This window comes from Panthera pardus, unplaced genomic scaffold (assembly GCF_024362965.1).
Source record: "Panthera pardus isolate Hobbes unplaced genomic scaffold, ASM2436296v1 HiC_scaffold_1, whole genome shotgun sequence".
Taxonomy (NCBI): domain Eukaryota; kingdom Metazoa; phylum Chordata; class Mammalia; order Carnivora; family Felidae; genus Panthera; species Panthera pardus.
This window is the reverse complement of record NW_026526654.1, coordinates 84745157-84764962: the sequence shown is the minus strand read 5'-3', so window position 1 is coordinate 84764962 and position 19806 is coordinate 84745157. Positions and strand designations below refer to the sequence as shown.

The following is a 19806-nucleotide window of genomic DNA, read 5'->3' as shown; positions in this document are numbered from 1 at the left end:
GCTATCTTCTAGGTCATTGTAAAGGTTTTGGCTTTGACCTGAATGAGGTGAACAACGATTAGAGGGTTTTGAATAGAGGAGAGACATGATCCAACTTCCCCTTTGATAGAAATGCTCTGGTTTCCATTCAGAAGAGAACAGGAGCAAAGGGTAGAGGCAGGAGACCAGGGGGAGTCCTCAGGTGGGAGCTGCCTGATGGTGGCCCTAGGTTGGGATGGAAGCAGTCGAGGTGGGAGGAGTGTTCTGATTTTGATATGTTTAATTTTTTTTAAATGTTTATTATTGAGAGACAGAGAGAGACAGAGCATGAGCATGGGAGGGGCAGAGAGAAGGGGAGACACAGAATCCAAAGCAGGCTCCAGGCTCTGAGCTGTCAGCACAGAGCCTGATGCGGGACTCGAACTCACAAACCACGAGATCAAGACCTGAGCCAAAGTCGGACGCTTAACTGACTGAGCCACCCAGGCACCCCTGATTTTGATATATTTAAAAGGCAGAATCACCCGTGGTATTTGCTGATGGGTCCGATGTGAGCTATGTGAGGGAGAGGGGGGAGAGAAGTTAAGGATGCCTAGTGTTTTTTTGTTTTGTTTTTTAATATTTATTTTGAGAGAGAGAGAGAGAGAGAGAGAGAGAGAGAGTGTATGCGTGTAGGGGAAGGGCAGAGGGAGAGAAAGAGTCCCAAGCAGGCTCCGCATTGTCAGCTCAGAGCCTTCTTATTTTAGATACAGAGAAATTATTTTCCCAAGGTGTTTCTTAATAATTGGTTGCACAACTTGTGTCCGTATTTTCAGTGCTTCCCTTCAGTTTAGTCTTTTCACAAATTGAACAGTCTGATACTTGCATAATGGGGAGTGGTTTGTAAATTTCGATGGCATTTCGGGTCCTGTTTCTAGGGCCTGTGTGATTTTGCTGGAGTCCCTGCCATGCTGCTATGCGGTGTTGATTCAGTGAGTGAATGAACTTAGGTGAATGTGTGTGTGTGTGTCTGTGGGGGCGGAGGGTTGTACTATAATGAAGACAGGAAATGTGAAAAATACCATCTTAGCTGGTAGACGGGAAGGATCACTTGTCTTGTGAGATTTTCTGCCTTCAGCGTTGCAGACTTCATCTTGGCTCAAAGCAGCTTAGTAGAAGCACAGGCTTCCATAAGTATGTTGCTTTCCTGTCCTTCCTGAGTTTCCTGGTTCGGGAGGGGGAAGGTACCAGGTTTTGTAAAAGTTCTGCCTCCTGGTGATGCTAAAGGAGAAACCATGGAGGGCCCACGCACTTCCTGTTTATAATTACACTTTGATTTTCCTAGACCATTTACTAAGCCGCCTGAAGTTTGCTTTGTTTTAAACTTTTATTTTACATTATTTTTACTATTAATCTTGAGGCTTCTTTTAAAACGATTCCAGGTTTTTTTTTTACATAGTTTTTTATACACACACACACACACACACAGACACACACACACACACACACACACACACACACACACACACACATTGTCTTATTATGTCACCTGTTAATGTTTGTCTTACTAGCATTTATTTCATTCCTGATTGTCTTGCATGTTGATTTATCTACCCTTCCTGGCTCACTTTCCAGTAGAAGCCGAGCTTCACAAAAACAAGAAATTGTCTTTCACTGCATTTTATCCCCAGTACCTAAGTGATAGTAGATAATAGGTATTCAGTAAATAGTCTTGCGTAAAAAAATACTGCAGACCCTATTTTGTATGCTGTAAAATATTCAGTGTCATAAGAAGTTTATCCCATAATTAAAAAGTCTTCTGAAATACTACCTAGGCGGTTGCATACTTATTTTATAGATCTAATTTAATTTGCTTTGAGTTAATTATTTTGTTTGGTTATTTAGTTTCTTCTGTTTTATTATTGGAAATAACATTGAAAGGAGGACATCTTTATATATAGATCCTTGACTACATTTGTATTTATTCCTTTCATGTATCGTAAAGAATTATTAGTTGAGATCATTTAGGTCTGAACATGTACTGACAACAGAAGTGTAATAGTTTACACCTCCATTGACATTTTGCAAGGGCCCCTTTCTTCTAGAATTTGATCTCCAATACTGTGTTCTTCTCGTTTTATACTCCTTCGCTTTGGCAAGCCCATCTCTTGCTGCTTTGACAGCCAGTGCTGGTGATTTGTGGCCTCTTAACCTCAGGCTGTTACTCTGTATGTGCTAGATCCTGGAGATCCCTCTGTACCTCAAGTTCACATTCCCCAACGGCATAATGATTATCTTTCCATCAGAATCTGCTCCCTGCTGCTCTGTTCCCTTTTGAGGTAAATGAAAGTAACATCTTTTCAGGCGCCCAAGATAGAAATGTGGGCATGATTCTCAATTCTTCTCTTTCCTCTTTATCCTTAACTAGTTGGTACAAGCCCCTTTATTTCCATGCTTTTTCCTCCTCTTCTGGTTTAAGCTTATTACCACCTCTTCCTTGGACTATTAGATTATTGCTCTGACTTCCTCTATCACTTTGCTCTAATGGATCATCCTTACTGCCAAAGCTGTCTTCCTAAAAGGCCCATCTTCTCTTGCTGCCCTAATTAAATTCCTTCAAACTCTCCTAGTTCCTTACAGAGTGAAGTTTGAGCAGAGACTTCAGCAGAGACCGTGCTCCGCTTGCCCTCCGCACAATCCGCCCTTCATCATTTCTTGTAATGAGGGATTTTCCTCCCCCTTATTCTCCAGGTGCGTTGCACCCTTGGCGTTCCACGTATGTGTCTTAACTCTTTTGTCCCTCAGTGGCTGGACTCTGTCTAGAATACTGTCCCTCACTTATTCACTTAACATTCATTTGTAAATTCAGCTCCAAGAAGACTTTCTTACTGACTCTTTTCTAGTGATAGCTTCCTTTTCTGTACAGCTGCGGGTGGTGTTTCAGCACTTCTGTGACTGAATATTCAATGTCATTTATAGGTTTGTATGCTAGGCTGTGTGATTGAGTCTTATTTGTCCTTGATTCCATGGCACTTACCATAAGAGACTATTGTAGAAAAAATATTTAACAAGTATTAGTTGAATTAATGAATATGTCAATGGAAACATCCTTGAAATTGATATCTTTTTAGTGTTCTTCCTTTCTGCTTCTGTCTGGGAAGTATTTCCATTTAGTGTGAAGAACTTTAGCATCTTTGGTAGTATGGATCTGTTCAGCTTTGGTTTATTGGAACATGTCTTTGTTTTGCTTTCTTTTTATTTTTAAATAATTATAGTCTCACAGGAGATTTCAAAAAATCACAGTCCCATGTGCCCTTTGCCCAGTTTTCCCAAATGGGGACATCTGGTATACCTGTTACTGTTTTAGCAAAACCAAAAAATTGATCTTAGTATATTTCTATTAACTATTAAGATTAAGATTGATTAAGATTAAGATTAAGATCTTAGTCACTGTTCAGTGTATTTTCAGTTACACTGTGTGCGTGTGTGTGTAGTTCTGTACAATTGTGTTACGTGTAGATTTGTGTAAGCACTGCCAGTCAAGATACGGTACTGTTTTCATCACCGTATAAGGTCTCCCTTGTGCTTTTTAAAAATAATCTCATCCACTCTACCCCCTACACCCTGTTCTCCATGTCTGTAGTTGTGTTATTTTGAGAATGTTACCTACATTGAATTGTACTGTACTTAGTAAAAAATGGGCAGAGGACCTGAATAGACACTTTTCCAAAGAAGATAGGCAGATGGTCAGCAGACACATGAAAAAATGCTCAACATCAGTAATCATTAGGGAACTGCAAATCAGAACCACAGTGAGATATCACCTCATACCTGTCAGAATGCTGCTTTCAGAAAGACAAGACATAACTAGTGTTAGTGGGGATGTGGGGAAAAGGGAACCCTCATACACTGTTGTTGGGAGTGCAGACTGGTGCAGCCACTGTGGAAAACCGTATGGAAGCTCCTCAAAGAATTTAAAAATGGAACTACCATATGATGCGGCAATTTCGGTTCTGGGTATTTATCCAAAGAAAAAGAAAACACTAATTCAAAAAGGTATATACACCCCTGGGTTCACTGCAGCATCATGCACGATGGGAACAGCCTGTGTGTGTGTGTGTGTGTGTGTGTGTGTGTGTGTGTGTAGGGATTATCACTCAGCCCTACAAAGAATGTGATCTTGCTGTTTGCAACAACATGGATGGACCTACAAGGTATTATGCTAAGTGAAATAAGACAGAGAAAGACCCAGGACCTTGTGATTTCACTTGAATATTAAATCTAAAAAACAAAACAGACAAAAGAAAACAAATAGACTCATAAATATAAAGAACAAACTGGTGGTTGCCAGAAGGGAAGGGTGGGGGGAATTAAGAGATACAGGCTTCCAGTTATAAAATAAGTAAGGCACAGAGATGAAAAGTACAGCGAAAAGAATATAGCCAATGATACTGTAATAACTCTGTATGCGACAGGGGTAGCTAGACTTACCCTGGTGATAATTTCATAATGTATATAAATATCGGATCACTCTGGTGAACACCTAAAACTAATATAACGCTGTATGTCAGCTATACCTCGATAATAAGAAAGTTTCACCAAACCCAAGATAATAAACTAATTAAAACTATGTGGGTATGGCACTGTTTCTTTAGAAGAGCTGATAAACAAATCTGTCTTCACCGGAAATCATGTTCCGCAGCTGTGATCAAAGAGTGGGAATAAGGTGAAGCAAATCATCATGTTCAGGGTGTCTGAGTAATATCGTTTTGCAAGATGAGCTCCATTTTAATTTACAGAAACACTCTTAGGTAAAGTCAAGTGAATTAAAAATTTTTAAAAGCGAATTAAAAATAAACCGCATGAGTGAACGGATTCCCAGTTCAAGAAGTCCTCACAACTGAAAGCGAACTCATTTTTTTCATTGACTATATAATCTGTAAGTATTTGGGGAAGTTAAAATAGTGTTAATATTTTTTGTTTTATTGCTAAATATCTGTAACAGTACTTAGGTCCACCTAATAAAAAGATGAGTCAGATATATAGAATGTGCTACTGCGAGCGTGTTTTTAAGGCATTCATTATACAGTGTATCTCGTGTCTTACATCCTAGTAAAATATTATAATGAAAACAATCCAGAATGCCCTTACAAATCATTCAGATCGTTGTCTGTATCAATATTTCTTCCTTTTTATTGCTGAGTAGTAAAGCATTGTATGGATTCACCAGAGTTTGTTCAACCATCCGCCCGAATAACATTTGACTGGTTTCTAGTGTTATGAATAAAGCTGCTGTGTTCACATACAGGTTTCTGTATGGAAATGGGTTTTCACTTCTGTGGAATAAATACCCAGGAGTGTTTATTGGCCCAGGGTCCAATGGCAAGTGCGTATTTAGTTTGGTAAGAACTTGCCAAACTGTTTTCCAGAGTAGCTGTACTATTTTTATTTTACATCCCACCAGCGGTGTATGGGTGATCTAATTTCTCTGGCTCCTCATCAGAATTTGGTATTATTACTGTTTTTTTTAAAGAGCTTTTTTTTTTTTTTTTTTTTTTTTTAAATTTATTTTTGGGACAGAGAGAGACAAAGCATGAACGGGGGAGGGGCAGAGAGAGAGGGAGACACAGAATCGGAAACAGGCTCCAGGCTCCGAGCCATCAGCCCAGAGCCTGACGCGGGGCTCGAACTCACGGACTGCGAGATCGTGACCTGGCTGAAGTTGGACGCTTAACCGACTGCGCCACCCAGGCGCCCCTATTACTGTTTTTTATTTTAACTGCTCCTGTAGGTGTGTAGTGATATCTCACTGTGGTTTTAGGTGGCATTTCCCAAACGGCTAATGATGTTGACCAGTGATGTTGGCCATTAATGTTAATGACTGATTGCCATCTGTCTCTCCTCTTTGATGAAATGTTTCCTTCTGTCTGTTGCTCATTTTATACTTGTGTGCTTTTTCTTTTAACTGTTGAGTTTTGTGATTCTTTATATATTCTAGATAGGAGGCTTTTGTGGCACGTTCGGTTTCCAGATATTTTCTCCGTGTGTAACTTGCTTTCATCCTCTTAACAGAGTCTTTGCAGCTCAAGACTGCAAAGTTTGATGCTTTTGTTTTTGAAAGTATTTCTGCTGGATGAAAAATTCTGTGTTGGGGATGCCTGGGTAGCTCAGTTGGTTAAGCATCTGACTCTTGATTTTGGCTCAGGTCATGATCACGGTTCGTGGGAGTGAGACCCACATCGGGCTCCACACTGACAGCATGGAGCCTGCTTGGGATTCTCTCTCTTTCTGCCCCTCCCTTGCATGCACGCACACACACACACACACACACACACACACACACACACACGCATGCACGCACTCTCAAAATAAATTTAAAAAATTCTGTGTGACAGTTTATTTTTTCTCCTTCCTCAGCATTCTAAACACGTCACTCCATTGCATTCTGATTTTCACTATTTTTGATAAAATGTCCCTTTCTTACATGTTATTCTTATTGTGGTTCCCTTTTTCCTATTGGTGGCTTTGGCTGTTTTCTCCTTATCTTTGGTTTTCAGCAGTTTGGCTATCGTGCCTATGCGTGGTTTTCTTTGTATTTATCCTCCTTGGAATTGAGTGAGCTTCTTGGATCTGTGGGTTGATGTCCTCTATCACAGTCTGGAAAGTTCTTAGACATTGTTTCTTCAGGTATTTCTTCTGTCCCCTTCTGTCTTTCTCACCTTCTGGGACCCCAGTTACACTTGTAGTCGAGCCATTTGATATTGTGACACAGATCTTGGGAAACTTTGTTGTGCTTTTTAAATTATTTTTTTCTCTTGACATTTGTAGAACTGTCTGCTGTTTCCAGTTTGCTGTTAAGCGCATTGAAGTATTTATTTCAGAAGTTGTAGTTCTCTTTTCTCCCTTTTCTGTTCAGCTGTTTAGTTTCTGTTTTATTCTGCTGAGATCCTTCCCTGTTCATGTTTACTGCTCATCTTTCCTACAAGATTTTTTAGTACACTGAACATAGTTGGGTCTGCTGGTTGCAGTCCAGGGTCATATATGGGCTTACCTCCGTTGCCTGCTTTTTCTCTTTTTTATGAATCATATTCTTGCTCTCCTGTTCGATGATTTTCTTGTGTGGTGGTCACTGTGTGTAATGAACAGTGAAGCCTGTAGGATACCACACGAAAAGGGCTTGTCCCTCTTTTGGTCATGCTGCTGACACGAGGGACTGAGCTGGGCCTAGACTTTGCTGTAGCAAGAGTTAGGTCCACTTCATCATTAGCTGCAGATATTTTGGGAGTGGGATTGAGACATTGTTTTTGGGAGAGCTTCAGAATGATCCCAGGAAGACCTTGGAGATTTCTGTGCTTTAGAGCTAGGCTGCCAACTTTTTTTTTTATTAAATTTTTTTTTTTAACGTTTATTCATTTTTTGATAGAGACAGAGCGTGAGTGGGGAAGGGGCAGAGAGAGAGGGAGGCACAGAATCTGAAGCAGGCTCCAGGCTCCGAACTGACAGCACAGAGCCCGACGCGGGGCTCGAACTCACAGGCCGTGAGATCATGACCTGAGCTGAAGTTGGACACTCAACCGACTGAGCCACCCAGGCGCCCCATAGGCTGCCAACTTTCTGAACAATGACGGACTCTCGGTTTTATAGCTTGGCTGCTAGTTTTGGGGACACTAATGAGTCCTCTTTGCCCTCCGGTCTGTGGCTTTCTTCTCTGGAGATCTTTCTTTGCCCTACTGTTTCTTAGAAGAAGTTTTCTCAGCTCTCCTTTCTTCCTCCTGGTGTTAGAGGGTGCCTGGATATGGAGCCTCTCAGCTCTTGTGTTCTGTCTGTACGTGTGCCATCTACATTATTTGGTAAAGGTCCCAGTGGAAGAGTTGGCAGGTGAGTGCAGACTTGCCCTGTGTCTGGGGCTCCTTGAGATTCTAACCCAACATTTCTGCTCATGTGTGGACATCAAAGGTTTATTAACAGTTCAGCTGGTATTTTCTTACCCCTGTTTACAGCAGGTTCTCCTTCCTGGCACTCTGCTGGGGATGAAAACAGTTGTGGGTCCTGTCTCTCCTAGGAAGGCCTTGTCAATATCTGGTATTTACTTCATTTAGCTTTCTTTCTGTTCTGAGCTTTTTTTTTTTTTATTTTTTTTTATGGGTTTCTTTCTTTCCTTTTCTTTTGAAACTTTTGGTTTTGTAGCTTTCTTCAGTTTATACTCATTATTATGGAAATTTGCTTTATTAACGTTTCTTATGAATATGTTTAACATTTTACTGATGAAGCGCTGATACTGTGTCTTAATTTCTGATCCTGAGGCAATCTGTTCCCTTAAGCAGTGGTCTTAAAAACCATTTGATTATGTACTTCATAATAAGAAAATGAGCACAGAGTCCCAATATATGCATACCTTTTTTAAGTTTATTTATTTAGAGAGAGAGAGATAGAGACAGTCAGCCTGAGTGGGGGTGGGGGGAGGTCAGAGAGAAAGAGAAGGAGAGGAAGAGAGAGAATCCCAAGGAGGCTCCACACTGTCAGTACAGAGGCACACGTGGGGCTCGAACTCAAGAACTGTGAGATCATGACCTGAACCAAAATCAGGAGTCAGACACTTAACTGACTGAGCCCCCTGGGCGCCCCTGCATATCTTACAAATTATAGATATATACTAGGTTATTAAACTGTATTTTTCCCACGTTTTAGGACCTTAAACATTATAAGATTCATAAAATTTAAAAATTTTTATATTTACCTGAAATTGTCGATAGTGGATATAAATTTATTTCAATTCATTGCTTTGATGACTGAAAAAATTTTAAGTTGATTTCTATAGATGTGTTCAGATTATGATTGTATTTGACTCATCTAGCTGACAAGAGGAAGTTACCTAGACAAAGTGTCAACTTTGCCATTTTCTTGTTAGCTGTGAGAAATAAGCCCACTGCTCCAGTCAAAGGAGGGACACAGAGACTCGGAGCACAGTGAAGCGAGGCTTTGATCAATGTTCTTGCAAGAGCAGGTGTCTGATGGACAGGCATGCTCCGGGCAGTTACAGCAGACAATTTATCTCCTAGTATGCAAGTCCCTCCCCTGGGTCCTCATTGGCTGAGCACTACAGAGGCAAGTCCCTCCCCTGGTGCCTCATTGGCTGAGCACTACAGGGTTACAGCCTTCCCCGGAAGTCGCCTGTGCCCGTGTAAGGCAAAAAGTAGTCTGATTGGAACAAATGTACCTTCCTTGAGGTGACACACAGACTCTCAGTCCCTCCTCCCTTTGTTCTTTGGCACGTGCTCATTGCAGAGCCCGTGAATGCAGAGGGGAAGAAGAACCAGGAATCGAAGGGTCTAAGGGTTTGGGACTCCATTTTGTGTGTGTGTGTGTGTGTGTTGGGGGGGTTGTACATATTTCCAGTAGGTTGTGAACCTACTGTTAACTAGACAGCAGAGCTTTTATTTGGTATTTCTGAAAATAGATTATCTCTCTTCCTACATCAGCTTATTCTTGTGTTAATCAATATTTAATCCTTTTGTTGTTGTTCCAGGAGCCTCTTTTTTTACCCTCCTCTTTCATTTTTGTGAGAATTAGTTTTATTGAAACTGGTTAAAATGACTTGTAATTCCACTTTGCCTGGGCCCCTGTAGACTGAAACCCTGCAGAACATCTCACCTGCCAGTAGCTCTTGGGGCAGGGCTCTCCTTTCCTTATCCAGTAATTGTATACTGTTGGGAGGAAGACGTTCCTCTGCCCTTCAGGATCCTTCTACCTGGACTTAGAATCAAATTGACATGAGACAGATTAACAGGAGAAAATCAAATTTAATAGTGTACATAAAAGGGGAATCCACACAGACATGAAATTTTGAAGACAGTGAGGCAACGTGAAGCTTCTTTGAGCTATGGAGGGGGTAGGGCCTGAGGATACAAAGGAGAGGAGATCATTAGGGGGAAGGTGAGAGGAGCTAAGTTTGGAAAAACAAGTTGCCCTATGATACAGATCAGTTTTTTTTTAGGTAAAGGGGAATCTCCCTTAATAGCTCTCTTCCTGAAGCAGGCTCTCCTTTCCAGTGCAATTAAGCAGTTGAGGACCAGGGAGAGAGCTTTTCTTGCATCTGCTGGGTTTTGATTACTTTTAACTCAAAATAATGTTTATGCCCAAGTGGCCCATCCTGGGGCAGCCTCCCCCTGACCACCTCCTATAATACCTTGATACATGACCGCTGACCTGTCGTCCACAGGAAGACACGGTGTCTTACATATGTTAACTATGAGTAAGGCTTATTAATTCCTCTTCTGTCTCCCTATTCATTTTGTGTTTCCATTTCTCCCTGCCCATCGGGGCCCTGCACTTTGTAAATCATTGCCCTAGAAAACTAGAGCCAGTTCTGTATTTGGGGAGCCGCTCTTCCTTTCACATTCTTAGAGCGTTCACTGCCTCTGTTCAGCCAACTTTCCTGTTGATCCTGTTAGAGTAGCTATTCCCCAACCTCCCCCCTGCCCCTGCCCCTGGCAGGCACATCTAGAGCACAGCAGGATCCTTCTGGAAGTCCTAGGGCAAGCCATCTCTGTGTAATGTCATAGAACGGAAGTGAACAGTCATCCCACGGGATTCAATTCATTTAGGCCAAGTAGGCAAAATATTTCCAAAGGCATCATCTGCTGTAAGTGGGCTGGGAGTTCACCTTGCCTTTGCCACTAAGAAGCTGGTGGTAATATTCAGTTATTCCTACTCTCTGAAGAGTACTCATTTGTTAATTGGGGTTTATACCACCTGCCTTCTCTTTGGGCGCTAATGATTAAGTGATGTGCTAAACGCAGAAGTCCATAGTAGATTTTCCAGGGCTCGAACGGCTTTCGGAGGATTGCTGTAGAGAGACTGTGAAGTTTACCTTTCAGAGTGGAGTGCACGGTAAGGTGAGTGGAATGGAAATTCGATAGCTTTCCATTTCCTGACTTTGCAGTGAGACTCTTATTTAATTTCACATGAAAGGGGGTGGATAGTGGTTAACAGCATCGTCTCTGGAAGCAGAGACTTTTCAGGTGGTAATCTGCACTCCATTATGTGTTGTGTGACCCTTGGGCCATTCCCTTCTCTGTTCCCTAGTTTCCTCATCTGTAAAATGGGGTTCATGCTAGCACTTAACCTCATAGGGTTAGCATGAGGATCAAGTGAAAGACACAAGCTTGTAGAGCAGTTGAGCGGCGTGCCTGGCTTATTAGCATTGCAGGCCCAGGAAATGTTAGCTAGCCTGCTCCTCCTTTTTTCCTTTCTAAATGTCCTTGTGTGATACAGTCCTGGCTCACATTTCAGCCCAGCAGAGAATTCAGAACACAAACCCTGACCCAAAAAGATGTTTTCAGTAAGAAACCTCACAGTGTTTATGGGAGCGGGGGTTTTGTTTTGTTGGGTGGTTGGTCTTGGAGGCCAGATGTTTTCAGCTCCTTTCTGCATGAATTTAATCTCCTTGTGTTCAAGTCGTCAGCAAAAGAGGAGCCGGGGCACCCTCTCTGAATCACTTACTGCCTCGAACAAGATGCAGGGTCACCATTGCCACCGCTCTGGCGAATCTCGTCAGTTTCCCTTGCAGATTTCTGCACACCTTCCCGCTTCTGTCTGTCTTTCCTTGATTGTTGCAGGAATGTGGTAAATAGCGGATTGCTTCTGTCTGTCTTTCCTTGACTGTTGCAGGAATGTGGTAAATAGTGGATTGCTTTCTTGCGGGCAGGGTAGAGACTGTCTGGTTGCAAATTCTTGAGGTTGTGGTAAGGGAGGGCCGTGATGTATTGAAATCATATGATCTCGTTAGTTTAATAATATTGTCTTTTTAGTATCTCTGTTTTTTTCTTTTCAGTATTTTTAGGTACAACAGCTCATTTACTTACCTTCAGAAGGATTTTAATATTGCTGGCCTCTTTGTTAATAGATTTAAGAGCCATTTGTTTTAAGCATCGAAACTGATGAAAATAGTATTTAATGTCTTCGCACTTGTGACACATGAAAATTGATACCATTATACGTCTTCGGTACCTGGATTATATAGTATTTACTTTAGTAAATTTCCATGGCGTTTCCTTTATTTCTGCAGTTGTGAAGGGAGAAAGTAAAACTGGATATGAAACTGGCTGAAGTGCATTGTGGTCTCATGTCTGCGGCCTGCCCCTGAATAGGTTGTTGTCACTTTCATTCTCTCTGTCCACTTTATACGTGGAGTCAGTCACGTAACCGTGACCCCTGTGCCAAAAGGCTGTATGGACTTGAGGTCTGCCTTTGGGAGAAGTGGGCTTTTCTCGACTTGGAGAGAAGAGTGATGTCAGCTCTTCGGGATTATGGTGGGTGGTGGAGAGAACAGAACAGAATCTGGATCTTGGCATCTTCATAGCCTTCGGGGTTGACAGATTCCGCTGGCATTTCATGCAGAATTCAAACCTAACAGAAAACTACACAAGTGAAAGAGCTTTTGTTAAGTAAAAAAACCCCCGAGGATTTCAAACATCAGAATACCTACTGCTGGGAATATCCACATTTCCATGCCTTTTCTCTCGGTGTGTAGATTGGCCATCATCTTCACTTGCAGAAATCAAGCAAGGGCTGGATGGGACACAGCCAGTACGTTGGCCACTTGCCACGGGCATCCGCTTTGTCTTTTCTAGACAGGTGGGTTAACTACAGTAACTTGAGAATGAGAAAGCGGCACGTCCTCTGCCTTCACAAAAGCCACGGTCTCTGCATTTCCCCTGTGCCATAGCGGCCTAAGTAACCCTGCCCGATTGTGGCGGGGATGCTTCCGCCTCCCTGTTGGAGGACAAGGCCCCGCCAAGTGCGCGACAAGTGCGTTTAGCTTCCTGTAGGAGGTGGTTAGCAGCCACCGCTTACGAAGCATCTCTGCCTCCTTGCTGTGTTCTTTGACAGAATGGCTCATCCTCCCCTCGTGCTTCCGGGGGGGGGGGGGAGGGCACTGTTGGCCTTCTTACACATGGGGAGACTGAGGCCCGGAGAGTCACAACTTCCCCAGAGTCCACAGCTTCGGGTGGTGGATCCAGGCATGGAGCGCCAGTCTCCGATGGCCACATCTCTGTTCTTTCCCCTTTGTCGTGCAGCCGCTGGTCCTCAGCGCGTGTTTTCTCCAAGATCACATTGGATGCCACTAATTACATGGTTACTACTTAATTACTAGGAGACAATTTAATGCTAGAAATATTTTCAGTGGCAATGAGTTACTTTCTAGGTGACTGAAATTTTATATTCATTTCTGGGTGGTGATAATTCCGCCCGCGTCCCCCCCCCCCCCCCCCCCCGCCTTGTGTTTGCCTTCTGTCATAAGCTGTGGTATTCTTGTAGTCTGGTCTGCTGGTGAGCCATTCAGCCATTCCCCAGTTACTTTAGATACAGTGTCCATTAGGGTGACCAGAGGCTCAAGGGAATTGAGCATAGACGTGCCATAAAATGTTACTGCTGTGTTTGTCCGTCTTCTGTGGACGCACAGGGTCCCCGGTGGGTAGAAGTTTATGGACCCATTTGTTATATTGGCTGGTACTATAATTTATCCTGGCGTGGGGGGGGGGGGTGGGAACGGGGGAAATGACTGAAGGTACTTGTTGAATGGCACGTGAAATCTTTCTGTCGGGTTTAGTGTTACATAGCTAGCTTGGAAATATATTTGGATTTGGGGATATGTAAAGATTGTCATGGGAATGAAGAAAAAAAAAAGCCTCTGCAATGCAGCACTTACATCTGCTGTTTCCATCTGATAATGCACAGATTTCCCAAGTACTTTGGTGCGGTTAGGTAAGAATTCTCTTTGTCCAAATGGAAGAGTCAGCATAGTTAATGAAGCCGAATGGTAATCCTGATTTGCTTATGATCTGTTTGGTTTCCAACAGGATGTTGATTGCTGACGGGGCTGCCCTAATGTTTAGGATGAGTTTGAAGAGGAAGGATATAAGGTCAAGGGGAGTTAAGAGTCACTGCCGCGGGTACCCGTGTTACTTTCGTCTTTCTCTCGAAATAGCCGTGGACATGCCGAATCCAGGTGCAAACTAAAGATAAAAAATAAGGCAATATCCCTCTCCTGACCGCTCATACATAGGAGGCTCAGCAGGTCCCTGTGTAGGGGCCTGCACGGTATCTGTGGCAGTGGGTTTGCTGTGGTTGATAGGATGGGTTCGAAAGTCAGGGTCAGGAGAACCCAGGCGGGGCTGGAACTTAGGAATCCTGGCGTGAACAGAAAGCAGGTGAATATGGGAATCAAGGCAGGTCACATCAAGGAGATAAAAAACCCAGACAGGCAGCCGGTGAATCAGGACCTCAGGAGCTTATGAAACTGAGCAGTCAGTCGGAAACCAGGGCAGTTTATAGTTACAGGAGAGCAGAAGAGACTCAAACCTGTTCAAGAGGAGAGCAGCTTTAATCACTGTTAAGAAAGCCTCTTTTTTTATTTATTTATGATGGCCTGGGAACGGCTTCCGGGATTTTCTAATCTAGTTGCAAGTGATGCCGTAGTTGGGAAGTAGGAGAAGAGAGACTTTGTCTACTCGATGATTCTTTGATAGGTGGTGCGATAAAAAATAGTTCAGTGTCTGCCCTTTATGTACATGATTCTAGACACTAAGAAATATAAGATTCTCGAGGGGATCCTAATGGAGTTGAGAAGACAACAGGTGGATCCCAAGGTCAATCACAATGGGAAGTAGATGTGTTGGGGAACACCCGGGTAGTACTCTCCGTGAGCTTTGTTGGAGTTGGGGGGAAGGGGTGACCTGGCAGGGCTGGGGTGGGGGAGGGTCCAGGAAGCCTGGTGAAGGTAACAGAGTGTGCCCTTGCAGGAGCTGAGTTTGGAATACAAAGTGGGATTAAAGGTGAGGAGGATGGGGGTGAACGGCCCTCCCACCTTCATGTGCTGTGTCAGTTTTTAAACTGGTTCCCTAATTTGTAAAATGGAAGTAATTCCTACCTTTCCCGTTTGCGTGAGGGTTATTGTGGAGATTATGTATATGACGTGATTCATGTGAAAGCACTTTGTAAATGGCACCATGGGTTCAAATGTAGGTTGTTATTAATAATTGCCATTTGTGGAGTGCCTGGGTGGCTCAGTCGGTTAAGCGTCCCAACTCTTGATTTCGGCTCAGGTCACGATCTCACGGTTCGTGAAATTGAGCCCCGTGTGTTGCTGACAGCACGGGGGCCTGCTGGGGATTCTCTCTCTCTTCTCTCTCTGCCTCTTCCCTGCTCGCACGTGCTCTGTCTCTCTCAAAATAAATAAATAAACATTTAAAAAAAATAATTGCCATTTGTAGTAGGAGAGCCTGTTGGAACACGGCTGGGCTTTGTTTCAATTCATTTATCACATGTAAATGACATTGCATTCTTCAATCAAAGGTGTTTCATGAAGGTCATGATTAAATGTAAAGGGAAAGGAGCTGTTTTTAAGCAAGGTTAGTTTATGTCTGAGATTTCATGTTAAGCTTATAAATGCATAATTAATATTGAAAATTAATGTTTAATGTGTATCTGAAGTGTTTTACGTTTTTGGTTAATAAAAAGAGGAGATATATTTCAAGAGTAAGTTACTGAGCTGTGAAAAAAATAGAAGTCCATTTAGTAGCAAAATTACATGATGCTTCTCATTCTACATTCTGAAACAGACTATTTTTAGCATCTCTTTGAATCAGTGATGAATTCCAATTACAGGATTCAGTAATTAAAGCAGAGAAAAATATATAACATCGTTTAGGCAAGAAAATCTTTCACTTGAGTTGGATCTGTTTCAAGTTTTAAGCCATTATGTTCAGGGGCCTCCCCGGAATCATTGATTTGTCATCTTTGTGGGGTCACAAGCAACAGGAAAAGTGCCAGAACATCAGCCAAGGACAAAGTGTCCCACTTTTAAGAAAAGGAGTTTAAAAAATTCTGCGATTCTGGGATGTCTCAGCGGGTGCGTGTGTTGTGTCTCTGTTGTCCGCAGAATTCCGGAAGAAAACTTCAGGGGCCCCTCGGCCTCACCCTGTTTTCCCTCCCTCCTATGGTCAGCCTACTCCCCGACCAGGACCTCTGTCCCTCTGTCCCCTGCATCTGTCCTGCCTGCTCCTTTCTTCCTTCCAATCTCTGGCTGCTTCTGAGTGTCTCGAAAGAAAACGGCATGATGGTACCACTCCACATTTGTATTTAATGGTTGTAGATTGTCCCATAATGTTGCCAAACAGCTTTTAAAAAGCTTGTTCCTAGTCAGCAATCTTTCCTCAAGCCGGAAGCCTTATTTTATCTCTAGCCAGTTATTATTTATCTTTTTATGCCCCTTGCACAAAAGCTCATTAACCATTTGGCTGAATTGAAACACGTGTTCTGTTGACCCCAATTCTCCTCTTTGCTTGGGTAAAGCCCAGCACTGAAGGTGGTGACCCACGGGGACAATACAGGGTCACTAGACACAAGCAAGTCCAACTTTCCCGGTCAAAGTAGGTCAGGAAGAGGCATCGCGATTTTTTTTTTTTTTAACCTAGGCATTCAAGAAAATTCACTTATTTGGCAAATGATTTTTGAGTGTGGGCCATGTGCCAAGCACTGAGCTAGGTCCTAAGAATTTTAAAATGAAAATGAAAAAATGTTCATAGTGAAGAGTTCAGTTAGGGGTCAAAAGTGTTGGGGCTCACAGGTGGCTGTCTGGGGCCAGACCTCTCTGCCATGAGCATTAAAAACATGACAAATTGAAAATAAAAAAAACTTAACATTTGCATTAGGCAGAAATGTCATACAACTCGATAATCCGTTTTTCCCCTTTGAAATCGGATGCTGTTTATTGTGAATTTCTGAACATTTCAACCTCGAAATTCTTTTTTTTTTTTTAAACTCCTGTTTTTTGTTTTTTTTTTTTATTTAAAAAAAAATTTTTTTTTTTTTCAACGTTTATTTATTTTTGGGACAGAGAGAGACAGAGCATGAACGGGGGAGGGGCAGAGAGAGAGGGAGACACAGAATCGGAAACAGGCTCCAGGCTCCGAGCCGTCAGCCCAGAGCCCGACGCGGGGCTCCAACTCAGGGACCACGAGATCGTGACCTGGCTGAAGTCGGACGCTCAACCGACTGCGCCACCCAGGCGCCCCAAAACTCCTGTTTTTTAATGTTTATTTTTGAGAGAGTGAGAGACCAGGGGAGGAGCAGAAGGAGAGGGAGACACAGAATCCGAAGCAGGCTCCAGGCCCCGAGCTGCCAGAACAGAGCCTGACACGGGGCTCGAACTCAGGAGCTGTGAGATCATGACCTGAGCCCAAGTTGGACACTTAACAGACTGAGCGACCCAGGCGCCCCTCATATTTTTCTTAATCCTGTTTGCACATCTCCTTAAATAATTATTTTATAAAATGTCTATAGTTGGTATAAAATGTCTATAGTTGGTAAGTTTCATAAGGCTTTTATGTCTTAACATCATTTTTAAAAATTTTTTTAACGTTTATTTATTTTTGAAGGAGAAAGAGACAAGAGCACAAGTGAGGGAGGGGCAGAGAGGAAGACACAGAATCCGAATTAGGCTCCAGGCTCCGAGCTGTAGGCACCGAGCCCTACGTGGGGCTCGGGCGGGGCTCGAGTTCACAAAACGGTGAGATCATGACCTGAGCCGAAGTCGGACGCCCAACTGCCTGGGCCACCCGGGCGCCCCTGAATCTCTAAATTCTTTGATCTCCTGGCGGCTCGGTGCATTCTGTTGTGATAATTGTAGTTCAGGAAGTTTAAGCCCAAATAACCTGCCCGGAGTCTTGGAGTGTGTGAGTGGGGAAGTCGGTTGGAGTCAATTCCGGCTTGAGAGCCCCCCCTGCACCCTGGCATCCTGCATGGCGCCTCTGGTTGGTGGGGGTGGAGAAGGGAGAAGGGAGAAGGGGACGCTACCGGGAAGCCGAACGATGCTTTGCAGGGGGCCCTGAGTCGGCCCAGTAGGAGAGCCAGTAACCGTGGAGAGGCAGGTGTGAAGAAAGGCAGGGGTGGACGGGTCGGGGCCCCATCGCAACTTGAGAGACGTGGAGGAGGTCACCTGCCAATGGGCTGCCTGGGAATCGAGCTCCGGAGGGGTGGGCCAGTCCTGAGCAGGAGTGTGCCCGGCGTGGCGGCGGCATCCAGAAGAGAAAACCGGTGGAGCAGACTGGCAGGCTGGCCGCCTTAAGGGGAGGGGTGTGCTGCCTCCCTCGGGCGGCATCTGGTGTGTGGTGTTCTGGGCACTGCACCTCCCGAAGCACCGGCCAGAGGGCCCCTGGGAGAGGCTGGAGGGACTGGAGCAGTTAACTGTCCCCTCCGATGCTTGGAAGCTGGCAGAGCTGCGGGTGTGGTAGCCTCTGCCTGGGCTCGGCGGGCGGAGCAGAGCATTGGTTCGCGGTTAGGAAGATGCAAGCTTCAACCGAATAGAAAGAAGGCCTCGGGGGCGCCTGGCTGGCTGAGTCCGTTGAGCGTCCGGCTTCGGCTCAGGTCACGATCTCGCGGCTCGTGAGTTCGAGCCCCGCGTGGGGCCCTGTGCTCACAGCTCGGAGCCCGGAGCCTCCTTCGGATTCTGCGTCTCCCTCTCTCTCTGTCCTGCCCCCCCTCCCCCCCACTTGTGCTGTGTCTCTGTCTGTCTCTCAAATAAATGTTAAAAAAAAAAAAGAAAGAAAGCAAGCCTCATGTCAAGTAGTGTTTCTTAACGCGTGGGGTTACGAAGTCATGGCTTCCCTCTCCCTGAGCAGCGTTCTAGTAGATGCGTTCACATGGGGTGGGGGGGTGCTCTGGACCCCTTCTGACGCTTGCCTGGGAGTTTCCCGTAGCTTCCCTGGAGACGGGCAGGCAGATGCATACTTTTTATTTTGTGAGGAAGCTCTGGATCTGCTGCTCAGGATCCTGACTTCCTCATGATGTCCTGACGCTCCAGCGATGATACGGCATTTATCTTTATATTCCCTTTGCATAGTCTGTGCATCTCAGAAGACAGTAATCAGTCTCGTGGTGTCACTTTGAGCCCCAGGCGGATTTGAAGGCTTTTCTTGTCTATCGCAGCTGGCACTAGCCTTCTCTTCGCTCATAGCGTGTCACCCGTATCTCTCTTGCCACTTGGCATTTTGAACTTGCGGTGTGGTGTCTAGCCGTGTACGGCCTCACCTTCATCTGACTCATGGCTGTGTTTCTCATGCACAGCAGGAAGAGAGTAAATGTTTGGATGGATCGATGAGTGGTTGATGTGACCCCGATCTTTATCGGGGCTATTCGGTTCCTTGACCATCGTTAGCCCAGAGGTGTGGGCCCGCTGTGGATCGCTGCAGAAGTCATGCTATGTCAGGAATTGATCACTCCTCGTGGTTTCCTGGGTAGTTACGCTGTTCGTTAAGTGAAGGGGAAGAAGATGCTGTCTCACGACCCTCGTATTTAGGTCCGGGGTAAGTCCTTTCTAAATGAACAGATTACTCAAAAACGGGCGAAGTTTTCATCTGCGCTCATCGTTAACGTGGTTTTGTTAATTAACGAAGGAAAGTGAACCTAGCAGAGAGTGCGATACACGTAGGTGTTCGGTGGATGGCAGTCGGCTACAGTTATTTTTGTTTTACTCATAGCAATATCTCTTGTGCGGCTTGTTTCACATTTTTTGTGTTTATTTGCTCTTCCCCCCCCCCCCCCAGATCAAGCTTTCCGGAGGCCGAGACCTTGTCTTGTTACTTAACGTTTTCGCTCTCCCTTCTGCAAAAGAGCCCACTAATACTTTGAATTGAATTGTGGGGCCAGCCAAGCGTGTCCCTGTTGGCTCTGATTTCAGAGACGTAGGACTGTTGTGGCGCTGGGACTTGGGGCACAGGTATCCAGCCCGAGGGGCCAACGAGGGGACGCACAAGACTTCTGTGTTAACCGTGTTGTTACACATAC

General features: G+C 44.3%; 1 protein-coding gene across 6 annotated transcripts in view; it reads left to right on the top strand.

The window, feature by feature from the left end:
• Positions 1–19806, top strand: part of WASF3 (WASP family member 3) — a 134707-nt gene that overhangs the window by 36825 nt on the left and 78076 nt on the right. Inside the window, exon 1 of one of the 6 annotated variants that reach the window (XM_019447918.2) lies at positions 19079–19325. The exons of 4 other annotated variants lie outside the window; for them this stretch is intronic. The gene's annotated coding sequence lies outside the window, so the exon portion shown is untranslated. Of the gene's footprint in view, positions 1–19078; positions 19326–19806 lie in introns of those variants that run through there. One more of the 6 variants, XM_019447913.2, reaches the window with a different exon arrangement.